This window comes from Pollicipes pollicipes, unplaced genomic scaffold (genome assembly GCF_011947565.3).
Source record: "Pollicipes pollicipes isolate AB1234 unplaced genomic scaffold, Ppol_2.1 Scaffold_7231;HRSCAF=8579_pilon_pilon_pilon, whole genome shotgun sequence".
In the NCBI taxonomy this organism is placed as follows: domain Eukaryota; kingdom Metazoa; phylum Arthropoda; class Thecostraca; order Pollicipedomorpha; family Pollicipedidae; genus Pollicipes; species Pollicipes pollicipes.
This window is the reverse complement of record NW_023597034.1, coordinates 27167442-27167644: the sequence shown is the minus strand read 5'-3', so window position 1 is coordinate 27167644 and position 203 is coordinate 27167442.

Sequence of the window (203 nt, the reverse complement as noted above, 5' to 3'; positions counted from 1 at the left end):
TGATAGGCTCTGGAACATGGGGATGACCTGAGTCCTTCATGGCTAACCCCATTCCCGTCCCCCACAACCAAAATGTGTGCTGCCTCCCTTGACTGTCATGGAAGAGGGTCATCATGCCCAAAAGTGGCTTCTAAAGGGGCAATTTCATGTGCCAATGAGAAGAGACACTGGGCGTCCTGTGCCTGCTACCAGGATCCATCCCT